This window comes from Amblyomma americanum, chromosome 10, assembly GCF_052857255.1.
Source record: "Amblyomma americanum isolate KBUSLIRL-KWMA chromosome 10, ASM5285725v1, whole genome shotgun sequence".
In the NCBI taxonomy this organism is placed as follows: Eukaryota; Metazoa; Arthropoda; class Arachnida; order Ixodida; family Ixodidae; genus Amblyomma; species Amblyomma americanum.
In genome coordinates, this window is record NC_135506.1 from 49987794 (window position 1) to 50014620 (window position 26827).

At 46.9% G+C, this 26827-nt stretch overlaps 1 protein-coding gene across 1 annotated transcript in view; it reads left to right on the forward strand.

The window, feature by feature from the left end:
• Positions 1–26827, forward strand: part of LOC144107669 (major facilitator superfamily domain-containing protein 4A-like) — a 422352-nt gene that overhangs the window by 379450 nt on the left and 16075 nt on the right. The gene's annotated exons all lie outside the window — the stretch shown is intronic.

The following is a 26827-nucleotide window of genomic DNA, read 5'->3' on the forward strand; positions in this document are numbered from 1 at the left end:
TCTGTCGGGGTTTTCAGCGCGCGGTATTAACGGGCCGAGTCTCAGGCTTGTTTGGTGATTATAACTGTAATCCTCTCAATCTTGTAATCTTGCACACAGCTTTGCAAGTTTTCATGCTTCTTTACTGCCTGCCTGACACCGCTAGAACGCAATTTCGCGTGATAGCTGGGCTAACAGTGCTGGAGCCCGCATAAGCGTAAGCACTGCCAGAGTCAGTTTTTTTGTTATATTTTGGTAACAACAACGCTAACAGGGAAAAGGAAGCCATGTAAGTATTGCACAAGTCGTAACCCTCAGGTGCGAACCTACAGCTAGAATTCAAATAGGCTTTGGTTAACATTGCTGGAAGAACAGCGAGGCCCAACGACGTAGAGATTGCAAGACAAGCAATAGGCAATTAGGTTATTACGAGCCGCGGCGAAGAGTAATAACTTTAATCGGGGCGATTCCATGGTTGTGAAGCTCGTTTTCCCGTTACACAGGTTTAATTTACACCGATCAAAGCTTGTAGTTCTCGCCTTTTCAAAATGCGTTTTGCTGTTATTTTTATTTCCCCCGCGGGAGGAAGCGGTTTGCACTCGACTTAATCATTGGTCGCCAAGCTGCCGCTACCTGTAGATACCCGGGCGCGGTAACTGCCTGCAGAGACGCCAAATTCGTGTCAAAACACCCTTGCTCCAGGGATATAATTTTGCTAAAAAAGAATCCAATTATGAATAGACGGCTTTCACCATACTCACTGCATATACGTGCTGCCTATGTGGCGGCTATGATGTCTGAAGCCCTTACCGGCTCGCCCTTGTGCTTACGGCTGCAGCAAACCTGGAGCTTCAGAAGGAGGTTCAGCCGCTCGGTGCATGTTGTTGCCAGTGCGCTGTTTGCTACTCACTCGAGATGTTACTCATAAAAAATTACGAAATAAAACCTATACATATATAACTTGTCATCGAAGAGCAAAAAAAAAAAGACTATAACATTGATTTAGGGGACGCCTCAGTGTGCTTAGCCAAAGTTTCGACAAAAAAACTTATCTAAAAAAGACAAGTCCAACTTTGGGCTAGCCCACTGAGGCTCCTTCTCCCATGTTCACATTGTTTAATGTTTTCAAGGATCCCATCTTCCTGCCCTCTTTTTTACGTTGTCAAAAAGTGGTGAAAGGAAAAGCCATCGCACTTAATTTCTCTAGTGAAAACTTGAAATTGTTTTGAGAAAGCATTCATAACTTCAAATAAACCACCGGCGGCAGGTAAAAAAATGCCACCTTTGAGATGTGCATTTTCAACCGCAGTCATCGTTCAGCGTTGCATTCTCCCCAGGAGAGGCGGCGAGGTGAAATTCGTCGTAAGCAGGGAACCTAAGCGGGACAGAGAGGTCGGAATAGTTTCAGTAACAAATACAAGGCGACTTTGCACGGGAACAGAACAGAGCGGTTGCCTGTTAAGAGCAAAACGCTGTTTTCCTTGCCTTGCTACCTGCTTTCTTTGTGTTTCACCATCTCAGGGAGCATTATTCATTTCTTATTCCCAACCTGATTTCGATAGCAGCCCATTTGCGCAGAAGATGAACACTTCCCCCTGAGAGAGGGTTGAAGTAGCGGCCGGTAAAATCGTTCGTACCTCACTGCCTATGGCGCACGTGGAACGCTTACCACCTATCGAAAACGATGTGGTGGTCGGTGTACCCAAACAACCGCTAACCGTAAATTGCCGCGAACAAAACACTCAATGTCTCCCACACAGCGCCGTCTATTTGAGAAAATTTTGCTGATTGGTCGGGCCAAGAACAGGCAAAGAGAAAAGGCAGAAACAGACACTGTATCGCGGCGTGTATACTTACACTATAGACAAGCGCATTGCGAAGCCGTGAATGCTTCGCAAGCAGGGGTCTGGGTGTGACGACGTGAAAAAATAGAGACGTAAGGAGGGGTTACCGCCTGTTTTGTGCTTTGTAAGTAAAATCAATATGGAAGGAAACGCTTAGCTCGCACTCAACAACCGATATGTCCTTATTTCCGCGTCGAGCTCCAACGATTACTAGGGAGACTCGTCTGAGGAATGCACGTGTAAAGATGCAAGAACCCTGCTTCTCGATGATAATTTGGGAAAATCATTGGATGCATCCTTATAAGATGCTCCCTTTCATAATGCCTTTACCTGCACACTACTGTGTTCTTCTATCGTCTCGAGAGAAATATGAATATAGAAAAAGAAAAGACGCCAATGGAGGAGGCTGGTCCTGTCTGTCCAAGCTCCTCCCCTTAACCGAAATGTTCCTTATTTGGTGCCCACTGAAGACGCAACGTCGTCACCCTGCGGCAAAGCTTTGCATTGGTCCGCACGGCTCTTCGAACGCCTTTGTTCGGCATACAGGTTCCCCATTGGTCAGCGCCTGATACATGGACGACTTGGCTATGCTGAGTGGCTACAGAGTTTGTGAGCCGGCCACTCGCACGCAGGTCTGACGAACGGTGACCAGGAGCAGCTGTTAGTCTTAATAACATCTGAGTCTTCGTTCATTCGCGATTCATATGCGCTGCCTGCTTCGTCACTGAGTGCCTGCCTGACTGTCACAAATGCGGGATTAACATCACAATGCCACGCCACTGGATATTTGATCAGTTCACCGTGACAAGATGACCTCCTACATGCGTCTGGGTAAGCGTGTCAAGCTGCAATGGGCGGCACAAGAATGGCTGTATTTGGCTATCAGTGATTATAACGCTAACATTGGAGGTGGCTTAGAAGAATAGTGATAGCATCACCTGAATATGAGTGTGGGTCCGTGAGATACTTCCGGTAGTGCCTCTTAGCGAGCAAGTCGAGCAATGCACACACAAAAAAAGACAATTAGTAAGCACAATAAAACTTTGGGAAACTGTTTCAGCCTGATTTTGTTTTTCTAGTGTCGAAAATCTTAGAAGCTTATGACATGTTTTACGATTTTACTAAGATATACCACGTTTGTCTCAAGTCATCGATTGATTTTGATGGAAGGCTTGTATTTGTGCTTGAACGAGACAACTAACACAGTTCCTCGGCTTCTTTGGTTCTCGTGCGTTGAATGAGCGTTTTAAAGTTGCGCGCTTAAACGGTGGCTCCCGCAACTAATAGGTTTACAAGCATTGGTTGATCGAGGAAGAATGTACAAAAAAGTAAGGTAATATTCCATGTGGCTTCAGGTGAGACGACAAATTGAAGGAAATCTTCATACTTATCTTTACGTAAGAACGGTCGTTTCCACGTGAACGACAGAGTTGATTTATTTTTGGCGGCCACCAGAGTTCCAAACTTCCAACCCGTTCATCGCAGCTGATATGATCGCTAGGCGTCCAGTAAACCGATTGTTCTAAGTGGTAGAAGTCGGCGCGCAGCACGAGTACATGTGTGATTTGTGAGTATGCATCAGATGACTCATTATTATAAAAAAACAGTATATTATTCTGTTAATTGTACACATAAAAATTGACAGGGCAGAGCAGAGATGTGAGTTAGTGCCGCATTAAATGTATACTCGCCACAGCAGCTCAGTGGATTAAGTGTTAGACTGCTCAGAGTGAGTTCGCAGGTTCAATTCCGGCCGCAACGGTCATCTTTAAACGGAGCCGGAATAAAAAAATAAAAAACGCCCGTGTGCTGCGTTATTCGAGCGCACTTTAAAGAATCCTAGGAAGTCGAATCTAATCCGAATCATTCTACGACACGGCGTGCCCCAGCTGCTTTCACAGCCGCTCTTCCGGATTTATTTAGCACGACAAATAAAAAAAAACTTTTTATGAATAACATGATCACTATTAGTCGATATCGATTTTGGCTCAGGTGATACGCGTCAAACTACATTCCTCATGTTGTAGCCTCATTATCATTTTAGTTTTTCGTGGACTTGGCCTTCCCTGGGAAGTCGTGCACAATGACTGCATATATACGCGCACTGCTTCGTGCTCAGTCAGTGAACTTAATGTGCGCGCGCATAGTTTATTACACCAAAATGAAATATAACTCTTTATAAGTAGGAGCACGTCAAACTCCTACTTGCACACGGTTCCCACTGAACAACAAAATTTAGAAAATGCGTTTTGGGCATTAGCTTTAAATATTGGCCATTCGTTTCGAACAAGTAACCTTGTCGAAACATTGGCCACCGGACTGAGGGCTCTCCTCGGGCCCCATGTTCAAGTTTTCGTTGAAAGAGGGCGCGGCAGATGTTCGGCCTCGGCTTGAGACACCTTATAAGTGCTTCGCACAGACATCGTTGGTCGCTTCTATCACTGTCCGGATGTGTGACTCGTTGCCTTCTTCTCTGCAATCAATTTCGGAAAGGAATCCTGGGAAAACTGCAGACGGGCCCGGGATGTTTGCAGGCCGCATGCGTCGGTGCGATAAGTCGTTCGAAGAATGAAGGAGGAGGTAATGTATATAAATTTACAGTCTGCAGTGTTGAAAAGTACCATGCAAGAGCAGGAACGCGGAAAGGATCTCGCGTTTGAAGCAAGGTCCCCCTTCCACGGCCTACGGCGGCTACTGACGCAAGCCCAAGAACATCAAGATGGGAAGCCTTCCATACGGTGAAGCGCTGGCTTTGAAGCGGCCGTCCTGCACAAAGCCATAGCACGTCCCTGTGAAGACATACCCACCGCCGCGGTCAAAGAGTGAAAGTGCGAGAGGTGTCCGTCCGCGCGTTCGACCACTCAGGCCGCGGCTCCATATTGAAGACTACACGCGATAAGAGGGCGGGGATATAGCCCCTCGCCCTGTAACGCGCGGGGAGCGGCTGCAAAACTTCTGACCATGACCTGAATGCGGTCACTCTACAGGGAGCTGTAGAACAACAGCACTCCAGCCGCCTCGTGTTGCTGCCGTAAAGCTCAGAAAGCAAATACATATCGCACGCATAACACATAAACAATTGCGCCATAAAGTAAGTACAACTGCGAGCGAACAAAAGAGTGCATGTCCTGATAGTGCTCCAGATAAGAAGAGCCACTCGCGCACGGGAACACTGGCAAGCCTGCCAGGTTGGCGGCGACCTTCAGCAGCGAGCCGCGATTACCCGAAACCACATGCATGGCCTCTTTTGTCTTCACGGTTCCGCATGCACGTGAACTTCTAATAGGTAGAATAACTTATTGTACGCGGCTTCAGGGAAAATAATTGTGGGAATAACTTTACAGAACACCCCTTCCAGCTTCACTGTGGCCTTTCAATGAGGTAATAAGTATACTTCGGAAACCTGCAGACTTTCTCTTTAGAAAAAAAGGAAATTAGTTGACCCCAGCTTTCGTCCTAAGAGGCAGCCGATGACAGGTATGTTCTTTGCGGAGTTTCCGACAAAGGCAATCAGTGCTTTGTCTGCGGGATCTAATCTTTCACCGAGATTTTTGTGAAATGTCGTAGCGCGCGGCAGTCGAACGGCCGCACCCAAGAAACAGCGAAGAACGCGGTGTAGGACAAGGTATGAGCGTTTATTCGTCTTACGCTTCGTTTATGAGCAGCGGTAGCTTATCCGCTGCTGCTATCAGTGCGCGTGATGGCAAAGTGACGCGTCATGCGCTTGACGCTATCACATTTCGGAGGACCTCCTGCGATACCCTGAGCTCTTCTAGGTTCCAGAGAGCAACGATGACCGTCGCTATCGCTGCACGCAGAGCTCCTAAGCGCCAACGCATCCTCAGCTGACGGCTCTAGCTGCAGAGGCTGGAACTTTAGTCAGTTCAATCCATAAGCCACTACACTTACTTCGTCTTCAACTGGTGCACAATACGGCCACGCCTGACCATCGAGCGGCTGATCGCATTGCGAGAGCGCTAGCACCCGTCCGCCCACATCGTTGGCAACAGCCGGAAATGAGCTGCTGTATCAGGAGGATGTCCGTCCTGCCGGATAGGCATTGGTACCTGAGTGTGCTCATTCCGTCCCAAGCACTTTCGATCGACAGTATAGGGTTGCGCGATAGAGGATGCCGACAAGAGCAGTCCTCACCCAGAGCACTGTGAGCCAGATAGATTGAGATCGTTGTTAGGGCTAGTGATCGAGGACTCACTGCGTTTCCACTATCATCAGTCCCTCAAAGAGCTAACGCTGCTCTCTTACCCTGAGACTAACTGCAAGGAAATCATCAGCTGCAGGTAGACTTAACACTGAGATGAATAGAAACTTAATCGAATTTGGCTCCATTATTTACAAAAGCCAAAAAATTAGGATTAAAAAATAAGCAGAACTAACCAGCACTGACATTCGATTGACGTTTTATTGCGGAGGCATATGCCCACATCTATTTCGGGCGTATAAATGCACGAAGACAAAGAAGCACAATACCCACATCTTTAATTTTTATATCGTATTACTCTTCTCAAAATAACTCCTCCAGGTATATAAATCATATCTGTCCAGCGATAGAGATGTTTGCTCAAGCATGTAAACCACCTTTACGTACGTAATATTTTTCAACCAGCTGCCTTACCGTCAAATCAATACGTTTGTTAGTGACTGATATTTGATAAAACGTTGGGGAGCACTTGTGTTTACATCAATAAGAGTGCAGTACTAAATTCAAAGTAATCGCCTTGTTCAAGGCACTTTAAGTCGAATTCAGAAATGCGGAATCGACCTTCGTTAAAAAAACAAACAGGAAAGAAGTGTGCTCATCGAAGGTACCTTTTCAGAAATAAAAGTCGAATTCAGGAATTCAGAATCGACCTCTTCGAATCTTATGACTTTCTGATGCGCGCGTTCCGGCCACTTTCATCTCGGAGAAGCTTGTTTCGTAGGTCTGACATGAACGATTAGATAAGCACAACACGAAGAATGACATCTTTTGTTTTCAACGACCGATAACCAGACTGTTTCATTTACGTTGACGCAACTGTTCAGGTTGGTTTTAAACACCCTTTGCTCAAATTGCCTACACCCTATATATATCGTTCATAAATATCTCAGGGATTTCCGACCAACCATGTCAACTAGTTTTTTATTCACTGCAAGATAACCTCCTCAAAAGTGGGGACTAGGAAAGCGAACAAGGATTGTACCGTGATCAGATTCACTCGGGCGTCTCGAGATTATTGTCATGAGCATTTCTTCTGGAGTTTCGAATAAAATTAAAATCGATGAATTAATTCAGACTTGTCTTAGCGCCGTAGTGTGTATCACGGAACGCACCTCCTAGTCCACAAGAATCGCCGCAGCTGCTTCTCGCTGCCTCCGTTGCCGGGACCCTTCGAGCTCGACCTACGCCTCTTTCACACACGTACCACAATCTCTGCATTGACACCCGGGGTCACTGAAGCACTGTCACCGCGCGCTTTGTCCCACTGGCTCCGTTGGCTGCCTGAACAAAGACGGGTGCACGCTCTGCTAACTCGCTGCTCACACCGCGGCACAACCACCGCGATTGAGGCCATTCTGTACGCTCAAGGCTGACGAAACCTGATACCCGATGCCTATCACTGCCGCTATAACGAACTGGTTACCTTCCTTTGTGCTCCCCTGTCAAGACGACGATGCAACAGATGCGGTTTAATAAACTAAACTTAATACTTTTAGTGTCGTGTTTCCACAGCCGTTGTTGGCTGCAGGCGAACGTTTGTGACTAGGAAGAAAAAAATAATAAAACGTCTGGCTGCAGCTTCCGGGATCCAAGGACCACGATCCTGTCTGCGTTCCTTGGCAGCCCTACACTTTAGAGTTATCCTTCCATTCCACTTTCCTTTCCTCCTCCTCCTCCTCCTCCTCCTCCTCCTCCTCCTCCTCCTCCTCCTCTTCCTCCTCCTCCTCAACCGAATCTTATATCAACATGTGCAAGTGATGAAAACAAATCCGAAACATGGGGTAGGGTGCATAGTGTAGGTAGTTCTTTTGTTTTGTTTTTTTTAAAAAAAACTTGTCGAAAGGAAGCAAACTGGTAGAGACAGTTGTAATGATAGAAAGCAGACAGCTTGGTAGCTGCTTTGCCACCGCTTGTTATGTATGTATAGGGGATGAACTTTTCGGTTTTTATTTTTCGAAAATTCGTCGGACTTTTTTCGGCGTTTATTTCAGAACTCCACTTTCGGTTGTTTTTTTTTTCGGAAAATATTGTTTTCTACATACGAGTTTTCGGTTTTTATCGGCGAAACATATGAAGTCCCTGTGAGGTCGGAAGTGGCGTGCAGCTTATATTGACCTTCTGTTTTTTGTAACTAACCGCTCACGTATAGTATGTACAACATAAATGGCCGTCTCAAGAGCTGGCTTTGCAGACGAAAGTCATACAGCCGTAACAAAAAGCAAAATTGCCGCGAGACAAAAACGTAAGTGGAAGTTTAGTTGCAAAATTTTTATTGTCACATTATTGCTAAACTCTGCACTAAAAGGGAGGACCTCGCACACTCTCCGCGTGCTGAAGCAGCGATGGAACTGCTACTTAACTGGCGCGGAAGCCAGAACGCGACGCCTTCGTGCCGTTTATGCATGGTTTCGCATTGATGTTCCCTTATTACAGTTCCAAAAGATTTAAATTTACTTACAAGCAGTGGAAAATCCTACTTAACCAAGCGACGCCCCCAAGTCGGTGATAAGTCTGAGCAGACCGAATTAGCTAAGTGGTCGAGTCTTGCTATCTGCAACGGCGTGTCTTTCACGGATGAATGCCTCTTAACTCACAGCCACTGTACTAAATTACTCACTGCATTCGTGGTTCCAGCACATTTCTAATTTGCTGCCGTGATCTACTTTACCTGGCACTGAATAGCCAGTTAGACGTGACAGGCATGCCAGAAATACTGACCTTCTTCGGTTAAAACACAATTTCAAAAAATGAATTCTGCGTTCTGTTATCGGTGTTTATCGGTTTAAAATGCAAAGTCCAACCCCTATTTATGTAATATTAGGTTCTTTGTCTCCACTTAGTACGCATATTTGTGCAGTAACTCTACACATATTATCACTATATTCAGTGAGGCCATTTGCAAGTTACGCTTATATTAGCTGACAATGGGAGCTTTGTGGCGGCTCTGTTACTCGTACTACTCGATATTTATGTGTCAGTTTCTAAGTACAGTTGCTCTGTAAGCAAAGTGTACGGCTACTTACTGGACACTGCAAACAGGTTTTCTAGCTGTCGCACCATTCACTGTCACTAAGAGGCTGTGGGGATGAAAGTAGTAGATACTTGCGCGTGTAACAGTATACTTAGCAGCCTCACGGATACAAGCGGCCTTCCTCGAAACTAGTACAGTTGCTAATGTCATATTTCGCTTCGCTTGAGCACATCGCTGAGGTGCACCGGAGAAATGTGTTCTGTTAATAATACCGTGCACACCTAGTGTTCTCGCTATCACCTTGTCCGCTCCTGGTTATAGTGCTATCGAATTATGTATAAAAAGAAAATAAATCGTCAGAAAGTAGAGAACGCATGAAAGAAATGTATCTAAATGGGCAGTAAGAGAGTAATGCCCATGAATTTTTTTCCTTACTTCCACAAATTTGTTCGCTCAAAGCATTACAGCTTTACTTGTCGGAACTCTGCCTGGCTAGTGCGCACATTGTCACGTTTAAGCTAATACTGTCATCAGCACAGAAATCCACGGAATCGTTACAAGAATGTATTACAGCCACAGACTTAAGCGACCGCCGGTAGAGGGCGGACTTGTGAATTTTTTTTTTTCCTTTTTGTTCGCCATAGCAAAGGAATGATGGTGGTCGAGGCGCATGACCCCTTGGGGGAACCTTTTACCTTTTACTTCCCTTGCAACATAGCCCTCAATCGATGGAAGATCCGCGCTCTTTGTGTGCGTGTGGGGTGGGTGGACCCACCTCCACCTTCCAGAAGCCCACGTTGCAGCCAGACAAAAGGCGACGGCGAAAGCTAATCCAAAGCCACAACTGGGATGCTATCAAAGCAAAAGCGAAATGTCGCAACCAATACTGCGAATGTAGATTTGTCGCGCCACATGGTATGGTAGCCTGTGCATTTTTTTTGTCTTTCTTCTCACTGCTTCTTTTTTTCTTTCCCAATGTGTAGAGGCCCCAGACAGGTTCGAACCCGGTCACGGCAGCCGCGTTTCAATGGTGGCGAATAGCAAAAGGCGCCCGTGTGATCGGGTGGTCGAAATAACTCCGGAGCCCTCCACTAAGGCACATCTTTATACTTTCACTCCCACTTTCATCCACTCCTTAATGGCGCGGTTGAGGTGTCCATCGAGATGTTAGACAGTCACTTCAGCCTTTCGTATCCTCAGATTTTTTGGATTGGAAAACGTTTATTATCGTCCTGAGTTATAAATGGGGTTGTTGGGCTTGTTGACCTCATAAAACATTTTTTTTTGTGCCAACGGGCATTACGTGTATGCCTGCTTAACCTATCTGCATTTCCTTTGCTCTGCGCCTATACCTTAATCCCGAGTTTCACGCATCTAAATCCTCCATATAACAAGCATGTCTCCAAGCACGTCCCCGAATCTCCGTAAACTCTTATAAGCTCGTCTTGGTGTTCAAGCCCTAGTTTTCAAGCACTGTCCCAGCTAATGAGTGCATATTTTATGAATATTTTTTTTTGTTTCAAGTACGAAACAAAAACGTGCAGATTTCCTGCCCTCCACCTGCACCTATATATTATAGTGTTGACTATACCACGTAATCATACTTCGTAAAAAAAAAATTAGGCGATCTCAGCACCACAATTTTAAAAAAAAACATGCCATCTTGCGAATATTTTTTAAAGACACGAATGCGAAAATATGAACTGCGCCTCCAGAAGAGATTCCAACCTAGACGCCTTTAAAATGCGGCTATTTCTGAGCATGCACCTCGCAGCATGCGCCGAACGAAATCATTTATTATACATCGTCACGTGTTTGCATATGCAAGACGTGGAAAACATGCAGGAATTTGCCGCAGTCCCAAGCAGCGCGTTTGCTCTGCAGTGTGCTTGCATATGAAACACGCTTGCAGGACGCCCGTAGTCTTGTTCGCGAAGTTGTTTCGTCACCCCCCCCCCTTACCGTTTCGCCCTCTCAGAACCCGCGCCCACTTCGCCTTCTTTGAGAAGCGTGTTTACCAAGACACGTGTGCACTTCAGTCTTTGACCCATAAGACTCCCAATCCCCATGCGTGCCATATGAAAAGGAGTTGCTCTCCTAGCTGGTCGCAGACGTCACTGAGACGTGTTAAGAGTGCCTTACGCATCAATAAACGAGTATATGTTGAGTTCGCAATCCAGTGCTTACTCCCAAGGGTGTCTTCATAAGTTAGTGATGTCGACTTTCGTGTACACAGAGACAGCCGACAAAACATCTCTGCGGAGTTCGCTCGCAGACGTGCACAAGCAAGCGCGGTTATTTCCATCCTAAACGTGGACAGGCAGGGGACTATCCTTTCAAAACTTTTCTGGCCAAAGGATTAAGCGGTTCTTTATGAATCTCCTGTTAACTTTATTGTGATTTCGTGGCTGATTACAGTCCTCAATGCGTGGAGCGATGCAGGGAATGCGTACGAAGCCTTGAAGTGGGCATATCTTTTGTGATTGGAATTTGCCCTTATATCACTTTAGATACAGTAATAACAATGAAATGTGAAGGATACCATAAGGTTCGCAAATTTTCTACCTCCTGGACTGCAACGTTTTGTAAACCGGCGGAATGAAGAACTTCACATTAAACTGAAAGTTCGGAATGTCCTTTCTCGTAGGAGCACACTACTCTTCGACCTGTTCCCCGCTAGCACCCACGCGCGTTTGCCGTGGATGCACCAATAGCGTTCTATTGTCGTACGAAGATGAAGACGGGTTGTGACGACGCCACGCACTGTCCTGGTCACACTTTTGTCGACGCGATGCTTGCTGTGATCCTTCATCTCTAGAAACATTCGTTAGTCAGGAAACCCAAGAATAATTAAATACTGCGCTGTCGACGAGGGACATATTTCGCCTTGATGGCCCTCCTATTGCTCTCGCATTGAAATTATAGGCGATCAATGCGACTGTTGTGGCAGAGCATGCGTTAACATTAGTGCTCCCTTCGGACGAATCAGCTTCTGCCGCTGACGGATTCAGACCCGTGCGAGCGGGTAGCGTTTTCCAACAGTCCTTCAATCGCCGTATGGGGAACCTGCGCTGAAGTTTGCGGTGACGATTGCAGCGCCGTAACACACTGCCTAGCGAGAAGAGCAAGCAGTTTTGGGTAGTACTCTTAGTACTTTTCCGCGTCACCTTCAGGCGCTTATTGGCGTGTGCCTCCGCGCTCTGTCGAAGGCGCACGTGCCGTGCGTCAGCTATCTGGGCTACGCCGAGAGAAGCTATATATAGGCAATGAATGCTGTCCGCCAAATGCGGGTATCTAATCGCGCAGAATGTGTTCTCGCGTTTGCAGCGGCCCAAGCGGTTGACAAGAGCAGTTTTGAGTCACCGAATGGAACAATTGCAGTGCCACCTTGGCAGCGCAGGTTCCCCATGACACGCCGTACCCTCTCTACAGTCTCCCTCGTCCACCACCAGTCGTCTTCCCTTCCCCTTCCTCTCCCCTGCAAGTGGAGAGGGGATTTCACTCTCTGCTTTGCCACCTGCAAACCTAGGCGTGAGGTGGACGGACAGGCAGATTTTCCGGACATGGGGTTTCAGTGCTATCGCTTTAAAGGAAAGCCGCGTTTTATGCGTCACAGCGTCTCACGCTTAATCGATGTACCCGCGCCACGTGACTTAGCTTCATGGCGCTGCACTGACACTCGGTCGCGACAGGAACATTTTTATATAGGCGACATGCAAAAGGTGCGCGAGTCCCGTGCGATGTCAATGCGCGTTAAAAGATCTCAGGTAGGTCCTCCTTCAAAATAAAGTTAGGCGAAACTGCTTCGGTGATACGGCGCACGATACGCAATAAACGCCCGGCACCCGCGCAGTTTTCGAAGTGCCACGTGCTGGGAGCGATTCCAGTCGAGCAGCGACTTGGTTACAGACCGATGTTTTTAACGCCGAGGGCAATGATGGATGCCGAAATCGAGGAGAGACTACAGCATGCAATAGATATCGTGGGGAACTATGTAGACCCTAGGGGGCTGCGGTGCTCTCCAGCCAAATCTGAATTTCTCATATTCCGCAACATCAGATCCCTTGCGCAAACCCCACCGGCCATCGAACTCAGTATTCGCGGAGTCCCCATTCCTCGAGTGCCCAAAATTAAAATCTTGGGCCTAATTCTACCAGAACACGGCTTCAATGGTGACGTAATTCGGAAGCTTCAGGGAACCTCGCACCAAATTATGCGACTCATTCGCCGCATTAGTAACCGCCACTCGGGCTTGAAGGAAAGCAATACTCTTCCTTTAGTACAAGCCTTTGTGATAAGCCGCATAGCTTACGTATGCCCTTACCTACATCTCAAGTCAGCTGAAAAAGAAAAAAAGTGGAGGCCATAATCAGAAAATGCGTCAAACAGGCAGTTGGGCTACCCATGCACACAGCGACTGAGAAAGTGTTAGGTCTCGGTCTTCATAACACCCTAAGCGAGATTATTGAAGCGGTAACCGTCTCGCAGTACGAACGACTATCGGCCACACCAACTGGCAGACACGTTCTGTCCACACTAGGCATAACATACGAACGACAAGGCGGACCCACAACTGACCTTCCCAAACATATACGCCAGCTTCTGGTCATTCCTCCACTACCTCGGAACATGCACCCAGATTTCCACGCTGAACGTCGTACAGAGAGAGCCAAATCATTAGGCAAACGCTTTCTTAATGATACCTCTGTGGTATATGTAGATGCGGCAGATTCTTCGGCTGACAAGATGGTAGCTGTGGTACACTCATAACTGGGGGCACTATACGCACTCAGCACACACATGTTGGAGAAGAAACAGCCATTGCTCTAGCCATTGTGGGATCCTCGGCAGAAACCATTGTCAACGACTCAAAATTGGCTATACGTAACTACACGTTTGGAAGAAGCTCCCCACAAGCAGCACGGATTCTGCTAAATTATCAGCCCACGCGGCGCATTCGCCTAATCTGGACGCCTGCTCATGCTTCCATTGCTGGTAATGAGGCGGCTCACAACCTAGCTCGAGAACTGTCCCGCCGAGCTGGGTCGTGCAGCCCACTCGCCCTATACTCTGGCAAGGACAGGTTGTTTTCTTACAGAGAAATCCTGCAGCACTACAGGCTTGCAAGACTCAGATTCCCCCCAGCAGATAAAACGCTCTCCAAGCAACAGGCCAAAGCCTGGCGTAAACTTCAAACTAACACCTATCCAAATCCCCAATTGTGTAGCTTCTGTTCGGAAGGACTCTACTCAAACAAATGCAAAAATTGTGATGCGAAAGCCGATCTAAATCATATGATCTGGAACTGCCCGCAGTCCCTACCCGCGAGTCACTTCATTACCGACTCTGCTCATTGGGAGGCTCTATTGCTCAGCCCCGACCCGGGGATACAGATCAAGCTCCTCCAGCTGGCTGAAGACGCCGCCGCTGCCCAAGGGATAGCGGCCGCCGTTTAAGCGGGGGGCGACTTCGTGTCGCTCCTCTATATCCGCTGGAAATAAAGTTTCACAACCAACCAACCCCGCTATTGGGGCAGATAGTCTTACTTCCTTATGCACCATAGAATCCAACCGAAGATAACATAGTCCGAAGAGCAGAAGAATCCATCGCAGGAATGTCATGCTGCTGTCGTATGCTGCTTACCAACATAAAGAGAAGGGGAAGTTGCCAACATACTGCCGCGGACTACCAATTTTTGCGCAGCAACATTAACTTGTCGGGACGGGCCCACCGGGGCTACGCAGAGACATGAGGTCATTGTTTATGAGAGCGAACGTGTGAACTCACATCTCCTCTTAATTTTCTGCCTAACTAGCCAATTTCTTGAAGCGTTATTGAGGTTTGAACGCCTTTTATGGCGACATTTTTGGTAGAGCAGTTTGCGCCTACGTGCACACACTGAGCAGTTTACCTGTCCGCTCCTACCGGGAACGGGCCCGGGCCGGGCCCCACACCGAGCTTGGCGGGCCTGACCGGGCCCGGACTGTGAGCCGCGGGCCTGGAACGGGCCTGGGCCTCAAAATTAATTCCGTGCAGTGCTATAATATGGTATACATAGCACCTGGCTGGCACAGGACAGGGCTAATGGCAATGGAGAGACTTTTGTCGTGCAGTGGACCTGATCGAACTGACGACGATGATGACAATTATGACATACCACGTCGACTCTGACGCCGTCAGAGTGTGTCTCCCATAGAGCTATCTCCATAGTAAAGGTAAACGAATCAGGCGAGATCGTACCCAGAAAAACCCTCGCCTTCTCCTATACTGGCCAGAAGGAATGTTCGCCTGGCGAGCCTCGACCACAAAAAACACGTGGGCCGGGGAGCGCGTGTCCGTGATCACGTGGTCCAACTAAGTCCCGGGAGTCGGCGCATTTGTAAGGACGTCATTTGCTTAAAGGGCGCATCATTCACGACGCACACGCGTGTGATAAAGAGCCAAGACCGACAGGCAGCAGCCCGTTTGTTCTGCGGCAGCAGCGAAGCAGGGGTGTGACCTCCCAATGTCACGACCTTGTCACGGCCGAGGCCATTCCTCCCCTCCTCTCCACCCTCTCCCTTCTCATTCTTCACCCTCCTCTCGCTCACGTTCCTATGCAGCGCCGTTAGACCTCCAGGCCGCATTCGCGAGCTCATTAATGCGCTAATTGTTTCGTTCATCATGAGCCTCTTTCTTGCACGACCATCTGCTGCGCTGCCATCGCCTTTATTTTTGCATCCATGCGCGCGCGTGGGGTACTCAGCTGCTGCTTCCACCTGTAACAAGGTAACAAGTAGTGACGCGGCTGGACTTTCTTGCGCCCGAGGCTGTTCTCACGGCTGGTATTCTCAGGGACGGCATATCACGCGCTTCTGTGTAGGAAGCTTTCATGCAGATGCGCCGCATTTACGTGCAGGGTGCGTGCCTTCGACTGTCCAGCGCGGATGCTATATTTACTATCCCGATGCGCGGATGCGATTCTCTCCTGCGGACGCAGGTTTCAATGAAAGGAAGCGCATAAATGGGCCGACCGCGATAGATTCCGTCCCTGGGGACTGAGGTCAGTGTTTTAGTTCCGCGTGGTGAGAATCGATTGTCGTAGGGAGAAACCCGTCTGTCCTCGGTTCCGTCTGCTTTTCCGTCGGTCTGTCCGTGACCGTCTGCGCCTGTCTGTCTGCGCGTCTGTCTGCGCGTCTATTGTTGGAAGTAAATAACGAAGGCTTTAAATAAAGAAATATTACAATACACACATAAGGAACACATGTGCTCCCCAAATGCCTTTTTCTCTAGGTGTAGCTGTGTGGCAAACTTGTAGCCAAGTATTGTAGCGACAAAGAAAGAGTTATTTCGCTTTCCAAAGCAAAACAATGCATTACCGTAGCAAAATAAATTGTACGAGAAAATAAAAGTTTGTGCGCTCACTGATGACAACGGCGAATGTTATAAGTAGGCCCGAGAGAAGGACTGCATTTATGGAGAGTGTGATGACGTCACTACGAGAGAAGGACATGGGAAACTATCAGATAAGAAGATGAGAGAGAGAGAGAGAGAGAAGTGGTAGAGGAAAGGCAGGGAGGTTAACCAGAAAAATGTTCCGGTTGGCTACCCTGCACTGGGGGAGACGGATGAGGGGGCCTAAAAGAATAAGAAGTAGAGAAATGCTAAAGATGTTGGCAAGTAGCTGCGAATAAAAAAAATGAAACAATAAAACACTGCGATCTTAAAGTTTCACGACAAAGGTAAATGCGGGAGTTATTTAGAATATGCAGCGAGGCTAAAAACAAAAAGACCTTCAAAACACATGGTTGCCTTTTCAGCCGAGCAATACTTCGGGACGAGCGTTACTAGATCTCTCTGCTTAAAAGAACATCTTGTTGGGCTAGTTGGTAATTGATCATTGTAATTTAAAGGCGCCAAAAACCACACACACACACACACACACACACACACACACACACACACACACACACACACACACACACACACACACACACACACACACACACACACACACACACACACACACACACACACACACACACACACACACACACACACACACACACACACACACACACACACACACACACACACACACACACACACACACACACACACACACACACACACACACACACACACACACACACACACGCGCGCGCGCGCGCGCGCGCGCGCGCGCGTGTGTTTGTGTGTGTGTGTGTGCGTGCTTGCGTGCGTGCGTGTGTGCGTGCGTGTGTGCGTGCGTGCGTCACATCCTTAGCGCCTCTCTCTGTGACGGGCACGTCTTTATCAGTGCATGATACCTCCTTGCTTTCGCTGTCTCATTGCTGCATGCTATTAATTCCATACGTGCAATTCATGAGTGATTTTTATTTTCTTGAAATTTAGCTGCACTACATATTTAGACGAATACACAGAAAGACATGACAGAACGGGCGCCGACAATATGTCTATTGCCACGTATGTTCGTTGAACATACAAGAAAGACGACAATGAGCGCATGCGCATCTATGCCAACAGAACGAAAAGGTCAGGAAAACGGGGGAGGGGGAGAGAGATGTCGCAAAACAATTTTTTCCAAGATGACAGCAAAAAAGAACTGTAGATTAAGGGTAGCAGACTGTATTTCATCGTCTAGTTTGTCTGACTATCTTGAGTGATAGTCAGACAAAAACCTTTTATTGTGGAGTCTGATCAAGACACGAAGTCGAGTGTTGAGCTGGAGCTCGCTGGTTTTATCCAGATCCGCCGAGGGCAGCAAAGTCGGTGCACCTCAGATCAAAACTTACTTTGCCTTCGGGGATGTGTCCGTTCGGTACGAGTATCACAGAAGTGCAGTTCTGCAAATTTCAGAGACCACGTATGACTAATGAATACACGCTGTTCTAGGACAATTACTCCGGAGAAAACTTCGTCTTGAGAATCGGCACAGGTCTACGCCTTCACCGAAACCCTCCAACCTTAATACGATCCAGGCCGTTTCGGGGATTGGCCCAATTCGTGTCAGTGGCGCTTCTTGTTCTAATATGTTTCAGTTACAGTGTATAAGTAGTGATTAACAGCGTAATGTAACCAGCGGAAGAGACGCCAAACGTGACAGGACAATAGCGATTAGTTAGCACTGTGCCGCTGCAGGGAGAACGGCATTTTCAGCGAATTGCTCAGCCGACATCGTTTCGTCTGCCCTTAGGGGTGCAAATGAGTCTAAACTATTACACGGTTTCATTTGCCAACTGATTACCTGCCAGCATCATCCCGGTGCCGGACTAGTTAGAAAGGAAAGCTCTCATGGCAGAGGTACAGTTCAGGGGTGCGAAACAATTGCGTGGACTGATTACTTCCGCGTACTAGAAGCGTTACCCCGAGCCGTCGCTCCCCCATTCGTCACATCCTAATTGAGGCGGAACTAGAGCTCCCCGAGTATAAATAGGAGCTTCTCCTGTAGCATCAAGCGTGCAGGTAATGCGAGTGGCCAAATCACACACGAAGCTGGCGATAACGGGCATTCTATCTCCTCGCCTTATTACCCCTTCTTTGTTCGACGTGGAGTCGCCCACACGCGAATTGTTCTATTTGTGCCCCACTTGGCACGGACGGTCTCGTGGGAATGCCGCGAGGTGGAGCCACAGGCCAAAGGGCTGGAGCCCGTTCGCATCAGCGACCTCTGGCTTAATGGATTGCGGAGCGATTGGAACGAAGTGCGAAGAGAATGGATGGCTGCTCGCGTTGTTTTTTCGTTTTTTTTGTCGTGGAGAAGGAGCTTCCTGATTGGTCTCAAAGGAGCACTGGCAATAGATTTGAGTTCTCAAGAGCCGATGAAGGTATAAGAATGCACCACATTTATAAGACCATCCCTCAGAACCTTCCTTATGGATGTACAGCACATCCTCGGTGTAGGTGCCCTTATTAGTCATGGGACATGACGTTCGTTTCATGAACGACATACGCATTCCAAGTTTTGATTCCTGCAGCGCAACGCATGATGAGAGCGTTTTCCGACGTTTTATTATATAACAAGCTGCTACTCTGTTATACAGCTCGTGTATGAACGATCGTAATCAGACCTGCTCCAAGTTTGACTCGGTAAACTCTGATTATCTGTACATCGCCATTAGAACAACGAGTGTTACCAGGGCACGTGACTCTGTCTGTGGCGGTGGCGATCTGTCTTGTTCGTGCAATCTCGGAAGAATGCGAGGCTATCCGGATTGGCGCCGCAGCCGCGGTGTGGGTTCTGCGAAAAAAGAAATTGTGCCCCAGCTAGGAATCGAACTGCGGAATTTTCGATCGGTGTTCGGAAGGGTCAGATTTCGACGCCCTCTAGAAGAGGTGAAAAGAATGCGCGAGCAGTTGCTTCGTAGTTGAGGAATTTCATGTTGTGCACCGTCTAAACAGAAGGGAGTAAAAGGAGAGTAAGCTCTCCTGTAGTGCACTTCCTTTTATGAAATGGAATGCGCTAGAGGACTGTTCACTCCCTTTTCACTCCCATGTAGGCGTATTAGTGTTAATAGCGTACGCACACTGCCATTCCACACGCACGGAGCTAAGGTGCAGCAGATGCGAAGTTAAGGCTAGTTGTATCTGAGTCGCAGCTCACGGGGCCCCTATTTCGAACGCCTTTCGGAGGTGTAGCCTACTTGAGGTACAAACGGTTTTTCCTCGAGCGCTCCGTCCCGCGGCACTGCCCACTCTTCGTCGTCTTCGAAGCAGCACATAGATAAATTTAATGGAACGAAAACAAAGAGGTCGGCCAGAAAGACTGATGTCTGGCCTGCTACTCTGCACTGGGGAAGGGAAGGAGGAGAAGAAAGAGGGTCGTGATGGGTGACGATGCGGTGAGAAGAGAGATGAGAGTATGTGCATGCACTGATTTGAACGTACCAAACATTATCTGAAGCTTTTTTTTTCGTTCACAAACACATCGCTTTCAAAGCTGCCTTCAGACAAACACAATAGCAGGCCTAACATTCAAACGAGGGCTGAGACGCAGACGAAACGGATAATCTTTCTTTTGGAAGTACGGAAATTCTTGGTTTAGCAAAAACCCTATTCTAACGGGATCACGTTTTAATCTCGATGTGCGTTTTAATATTTAATATTGCAGCAAGGACTCTATAGCAGCGATATATGAGATTAAAATGCATATCGGACACTAAGAATATTCAACCCTCCCTATACGACGAAAGTTTCTCGCATTCGCCTCGCACCTGCGTGATGATGATGGTGACGAATCAGATGATGATGAATTTTCATGGCGCAAGGGCACCTGCAACCAGAGAGCGCCATGACACAAGGTGTTCTCGCTTACTCAAGATGGCGTCAAAGACCCATTTCCCAAGCATTTGACCGCAAAGGATCCGACCACTAATCCAAAGGAAAGCTCGTACCTATTGCTTCGCCGGTCGGTACCCAGAGGCACTACAGGGATCGAACCCCGCACCTTCCGCGTCCGAGCCGGGCCACCACTGCGGTCCTCTTGCAGCTACGCTAAGCGTCACAGACGCAACGCTTAGAGAAGACTGCGAAGCGGCGGTCGCTCGTGTGAAAAACAAAATTCAAGCACACTCTTTCACAGATGCCTACACTTTGCGCAAGTACAAGCGGCAGTTCATGAACGCGGTACTCTTGCCGGCGAAAACTTGTTCTTCCGGGTCATCCATTCTCCGATACAGGCTGCCAGTGACTTGACGTTCCTTCCTCACAAAGCACTCTGTGGCACTGGTGGTATACATTTACGCGAGCAAGGCGTAGTACGTATGGGATTTCCAGATGACGCGCGTCCTTAATAGGCACAAAAGGTCAGAGGGTATGTCGTCGGCTTCGACCATCGGATGATATATAGGAGGCCGAGTCGAAGGAAAATCCTTCCTAGACTTCATCGCAGGATGGGCCAAGGAAGTATGCGGCAGTTTAGAAAAGGCATGATCGATAGCTTCCGTCTCGATAATCGGTAGGTAACCACTATGTTTGAAAACTTTAATTCTAGCATACCGCACTGGTTATTAATTATCGACATTAGGAGCAATTTTTGCTTGCTGCATTTATACAGCTGTGCTTAAGGGCAAGCGAGCGTGAGAGGGTAGCACCTATTTCCCAAAATTAAATTGGCTCAGCTTGGAGTACGGCGCTTTTTCGACTTTGACAATAGGGCAACATCGGTTCGTTGTCTTCAGTTGGCGCCTGTTTGAATATTGAGGTATCAAATATTTATGGCACGCCAACATCACATATTAGCAACCTGCCCAGCAAATCAAGGGAAAAAAAATTGTTCTACTCAAGCTTTTGTTGTCATCTCGCCTGTTCTAGGTCACTTCAGCCCTCCCCTTACGAACATTCCTTCAGACAGTCCATAGGCTGTCCATAGAATTCTGTATATAATGTCTATAGAATCTTCATAGAGAAACCTTAGAGAACAGTCTATAGGCAATACCAATAATATAGACAGTCTATAGACAATCTATAGGTTTATGGCCATACACAAAACAGTCTATAGACTATGAGTAGACAAAAAGAAATATGTATACGAAGGCAATAGAGTCTGTAAGGAGTCATACACTGTCTATATATCAATTTTATAAGGTTCGCCCGAGTCCTGCTTTCGGCGTCTGTGGGCCACGCAATTCATTCGCTCACTTGTTCTCTTCCAATGAGGGATTACGATAAATGAGTACGAAACCAGCAAGGTGAGGTAAAAGCCACCATGCCGTCACTGTTCTCCCACCCCCTTCTTCGGGACGCCGATCGCTGTACGTTCCACGGCAAAAGTTTATATATGTTCAGCAAGAAAAAAGTGTGATACTCTCATGTAGTCCCAGCTGATTCTTTGATAATGTTGTGCTTTATTTAATCTGAGCCATAGGTGCTGAGTTTTATTTCTCCAAATTTAATGAGTTCAGAACGAATTTAACTCATTTCTTTGATTCTCGCTACAGTGTGCATAACGATATTACGCTGTTTGTGTGTTTTTCTCACAGCATAATATAGCTCCCCCTTTATGGCATGACTGTTTACACCATTATTTTATCGTGTCTACCAGTAGGCATTGCTCGGTTGCATTTGATTTCTTTTTATTGTGCTGTCCCACCCACTGGCAGTTTACGAGAGTAGATTGATGTTTTTTTATGCATCTACCCTTATAAAAATGATATATAGACAGTCTATAGACTTCTTATAGACTCTATTGTCTTCGTATAGATATTTCTTTTTGTCTATTCATAGTCTACAAAGGGTCTATAGACAAAATTCTACTAAAAGTGTATGGCCATAAACCTATAGATTGTCTATAGACTATCTATATGATTGGTAATGCCTATAGACTGTTCTCTAAGGTTTGTCTATGAAAATTCTATAGACTTTTTAGACAGAAGTCTATGGACAGTCTATGGACTGTCTGAAGAAATGTTTGTAAGGGTAGTTTTGAGCAGGAAATGGTATAAAGGCTAAGTCCTGTCCTTCCAAATCTGCTGCGCATTTCTCGACCAGTTAACCAGGCCTGCTTGTGCGTCGTAGAACTCCTTGGGTCACGTGTCCCCTGTTTACAGTTCTCCTTGGTTATATGGGGAAAAAATTACCAAAACTGTTCCGCCTGACGCAAGCCAGCACGATGCTTCGCATATAAATGAGAAACTAAGGTGGAGACCAACCCATGCTGACGCGTGCTTGACCTCTGACCTGCCCCATTGGAATCCGAATGTAGACGCACCTTGGTGTGCAGGGTGGCTTGTGTGCTTGAGCGACGAAATGGTCCGGGCAGATTTATTGAGAATTAGCGCACACCCTCTCTTTCGCACTTATTTCTCGTTGCCGCAAGAGAATCGTGTGCATTTTGAGGAGAGCAAAAATAAATAACGCTACAGAAGGTTTGGTTTCTTGGCGAGAAATAAAGATACCATGTTAAAAATTTGTTTTCTTTTTCTACGCACGCATACCCGTATTCCACTGCAGTATACACCACGAGTGCGCTTTTTGATTTACGTTTGTGATCTGAAGCTATAAAGCAACAAGAGGTAACGTTTATCGGACTCTCACGATAGTGCCGTGTATCATCCGTAATCTCGAGTGCGAAATTATATATATATATATATATATATATATATATATATATATATATATATTCACGACGTTTCGGCTGGAGGACCAGCCGAAACGTCGTGAATTAAATCCTGTTATGTTTCTTCAAATTTTGGTGATTTTATATTATATTGACCAAATCAGCTGCCAGAAATCACTTTTGGTATATATATATATATATATATATATATATATATATATATATATATATATATATATATATATATATATATATATATATATATATATATATATATATATATATATATATAGCTTATAAGAAGAGGGCATAGGCGAAGAGCACTTTATTACTAACGTTTCGGCCGGGGTCCGGCCTTCGTCAGAGTGAACAATATCGGTGTTGGCGGGAGGCTTTTAAGCCAGCAACTCTCAGAATATCAAAACCTTATCACGACTAGGAACAAAGTACAGAAAGCATGTAAATGCGTGGATACATCAGGAATGACATTGAAAGATACAGAAAAAAAAGCGGTAATTTAAAACATGGCACACACACGTGGCACACACACATATATATGTGTATATATATTTCCGCGTTTTTATTTTTATTTTTTGCTCAGGTTTTGCGCAACCTCCTCAATATACCCGGAAGTCATCCATCACACTTCTTCCCTGCCGATTCGAAAGGTTCGCCGAGACTTGTAACAACTCGAATGCGTGTTCGAAGAAGGCCGCACGCGATATATCGTAAGTGTTGGGAAACTTGAGTCCCCCAGGCAACAGTTGGACGGGCCCGAAAACGCCAGCCTTCGGTTTTCTTTTGCCCGTGGCGTCACGCGGGAGACAGATCCTGCTTACGACAAAGCCTACGTCGACGCGTTTGTCTCCCGTAAATCACCTCTTTCTCTTTGAGCGTTTTTGTTGATCAGGTATATCTAGCACCGTCTACAACGGTGTACGTCTGAGGGGCGGCTTCGTCAGTTGCTCCGTAGCCACTTTCGACCATATGTATAACGCTTACCGAAGAATCCATGAATCCATGCATTCGTGATACGCCGCGCGCATTATACCGCACGTCTCTCTTATGCGGTATTTTTCTTTAGATAAACGCATCAGTTCTGCAGTCTAAGTGCTACTGTGCTCCCACGTAGTCACCTTATTAAGAACTGTGTAGCAATAGGGGGCGCTCTCTGAGCATCCTTTTAAGTTAGTTGTTTTGCCTAAATCAGATTTCTGGTCACAGCGGTCAGAAAACTCGCGCTGTACCATAATATTATTTCACATTTTCACATATGAGTTATATCGTGCAAGCATTTAACTAAACATGCGTCGCAAGTCTTAAATGTATGTTCCTGAAAGTAGAGGAACTCGAAGCATGGAGTAAGATCCTAGAGACAGAATTATGGGACCTACAACTACAATTTTTTTTTGCGCGTTTATGGGAACACTGTGACTTTAGAAATATATTTTGGTCAGCACTGACAAACTGAACTTTTGCTCATGTTTCAAGAGGTAATATGGTATAATCAGTAAGTGGTGCACTAATCTGACCAAGTTCTGTTCTTAAAGAAGCGCCCGTGTTTCGCTCTTGAGCCATGCTTTCTCTTTTGGTTGCACGTTTAATCGGGGTCCAACTGGTTCTCGAAACTCTTCGTCGGGCTCGGGCTCCCGCGCAGTACTCAAAGCCTGGCAGAGATCTGTTGGCACTAGGCATTCATCTCCAAGCCAGGTATGACATTAACGGCTCCATTGACACTGGGCGAGTTTCCGTCCGCTAAATTTCGTGCAACGATTTTTTTTTGTTCGCATCTGGTGTGTACAGCTGGCATTGCGGTATGTGCAGTGATATGGGGAATTCGCGACCCCTTTATCACCAGCTGTCAGTTGAAATATTTTTCTACAAGTGGGACCGTGCGACACAGTTCTTGACTGATCGATCGAATAATTAATTAATTGGTTGATTTATTTATTTATTTATTGCGCGCCGCGAGCATAAGTAGGGGTGTGACAAGCCCCGGCGTTGTCGCCAGACCAATTGGGATATTTTTTTTCAGTATTGTGGACTAGGAACTGAAGTCATCATCGGCGCATTTTGACCGTTTCTGAACAAGTTATTTCGCTAACTCACTTACTTATTCTCGCATCGAGCATTGGACTAAACGCCAAACTGTCCAAGAGAATCGTGAGACATTTTCCTCGCTCGTTCTGACACGTTCAGTCAGCCGTCGGACACGGTTGGCTAGCGATGGGGGCTCGTTCAGAAAGTTGCTCTCGCGGTTAAGAAGTCGGTGGCTCAGTGGTTAGGGCGCTCGACTACTGATCCCCGGGTTCGAACCCGACCGCGGTGGCTGCGTTTTTATGGAGGCAAAACGCTAAGGCGCCCATGTGCTGTGCGATGTCAGTGCACGCTAAAGATCCCCAGGTGGTCGAAATTATCCCGGAGCCCTCCACTACGGCACCTATTTCTTCCTTTCTTCTTTCACTCCCTCCTTTCCCCCTTCCCTTATGGCGCGGTTCAGGTGTCCAACGATATATGAGACAGATACTGCGCCATTTCCTTTCCCCAAAAACTAATTATATATTAAGAAGCCGACCGGTGTACAGTCGGTTGGTTTTCTGCCTGTTTGCTGATCCTGGTTCTGGACGGAAAGCCTTGCTTGGAATTTGGAGCTCACTGACTGCGCGCAGGCAAGAGAGATGCACTGTTACAGATCACATGCGTCCCTACCATTGCTTCCCTGTCGTTCACTCGCCTGCCCGTATTCAGCATCATCACCGTCATCATCGCCAGCAGCAGCAGCAGCAGCCGTCTAACTACGCCATCTGCAGGACAAAGGCCTCCCAAAAACTTCTAGTGAACTTTGTCCAGCGCCACCTGCCAGTCACCCCATGCCAGCAAACTTACAAGTATCATCCGCCCGCGTGACACTTGGTAGAACAACGCATCAAGGCTGCGTTGGGCGCATATCGAAGTGCTGGCGACGCCCAGTGTAATAAGCGCGGAGCTATTGTTTCGTGATCGACTTCCGGCTTCTTGTATACCCTGGGGCCATTGTGTTCGTCGACCTGCGCGTATGCACCCTGCGGAACTGAATCGGTGACTAAATGGGGGGGGGGGGGGGGTCCTTTAAACACGCGCGTAGAATATCAATTCCCCGCGGAGATCATGTCCGCGGTCACTGACGAGGCCAGTTAGCGGCACCAAGGGTGCACGAGGCCAGTAGAAGCGTGGCAAGCGTTTTGTCGTTTCATTGTGTTTTCTGCGGTGAATTGTTCGCGACTATTATGACGGTTGTGGTCAGTTGCGGCGTGTCTTGCTCGCTGAGATTTCACCCGCGCATTGTGAATGGTCGCTTTCAGACAATGTCGAAAAGGTGCGACAGCCGGCGCATTTTTGAGGTTTGCTCAAAAAAACAAACAAACGCGTCGCTCCTTTTGTGACTAATAAACAGAAATAGGCTTATTTTTTCCTAAATAAAGTGTTCACGCCTGAAAAAAAAAAGATTGAAAGCTTGCCGATGCGCTTCCCGTTTTGACAAAAATTTATCATCTTGTACAGCCAGCGGTGCAATATTACTTCAACCAAAACTGCGCATACAGATGGATGAATAATTCCTAATCTTGTTGTATTAGGCTTTCCTTTTTATCTAAGTGGAAACTAAGGCAAGCTTAAAAATTCGCCTCCATTCCGACACTTTCTCGCTTCATCATTAAAAGGACTCTAAACTTTATAAAGCTATAAATTTCTTGTTTCGCCTTTAAGATCCCATAAGAACTTATAGAGTAAACTTACTGTAA